Below are 1,176 nucleotides of genomic sequence, written 5' to 3'. Positions count from 1 at the left end.
AGATGTAATGTTACACCCAGGGGATCCTGGGGTCTCCTTCTCCGTGTCTACATCCCTGCTGGCGATAGCTGCCAGTTACAAAGAACTCATTGTTCTGCCAGCGCAGGGAGCCGCTCCTCCAGACGAGATGTGCGGGGATTTTCCGCTGGTCCAGACGGAGCCGCGAAACCTAAAGGCACCTGTCTCCACCTACGTGCCCATCACTAAGGTGGAGGGTCTCACTGACCATGGCTTCCCTCCGGTTCTGCCTTTGGAGCCTAACCTCACGGCTTACTTCGGCGCGGGTCGAGCAGCAGTGGGACGATGGCCGGTACCGCCGTCCTCCAAGGACCAACTGACCACTTGTCTGGCCGACCGAGCCTATCAGTGCGCCTTCCAAACGTCAGCGGTGGCCAACAACATCTCACTGCTGGCCTTCTCAATGACAAAGCTGGCCGCTCATACCACAGAGCTACCCCCGATGTGGCTTCGGAGATCAGCAACGTTGCCAGTGCCACCCTCACCTTGTGCGCCTGCATCGCTGTCTCTCAGGCTCGGATCGCAGCATGGCAGACCATGAACCAGGAACCTGTGGTTGCATCCCCGAAGCATTGAGGAAAGACCTCCTCGAGGCGCCCATCAGCCCAGATGGTCTGTTCGGGCCGCGTTTTCACACCATGAAGTCAGCATCAGAGGAGGCTGAAAATATCCGACGGCATGTCAAATGGAACCAGCCTGCTCCACGTGCCTCCGGTCAATGGCGGGACCACCATGGACGACATGACCAGCGCATGCGCCAGAAACGTCCCTCGACAGCCGCTGGGTCTGCGTCTCGGCTCCCTGTTCTCCCTCCATCATCGCAGCCTACCCTTCCAGCTGCATGGCAGGCTCCACAGAGGAACAAGAGCGGCCGTGGGCCCGGCTCCTGGTCCAATCCTCCCTGCGAGCCTTCTGTGTCAGATGAAGATGCCGGGGACCTCAAAGTTGGATTTTCTAATACAGAAGATTTATTATTTAGAACATTATTTCATATTATTTATTTATTTATTTGTCCAGTAAGACTTGAAAAGATAGCTATTATTTTACAAGTTGATTTTTCTAATACAGAAGAGACATTATTTCTATCATTATTTAATTCCAGAGATTTTACATTTATATTTATTTTTGTACAATTGAAACTTGTAAAAAGATTATTAT

Source organism: Epinephelus moara, chromosome 20 (genome assembly GCF_006386435.1).
Source record: "Epinephelus moara isolate mb chromosome 20, YSFRI_EMoa_1.0, whole genome shotgun sequence".
NCBI lineage: Eukaryota > Metazoa > Chordata > Actinopteri > Perciformes > Serranidae > Epinephelus > Epinephelus moara.
The sequence above is the reverse complement of the archived record's forward strand: the minus strand, read 5'-3'. Positions refer to the sequence as shown.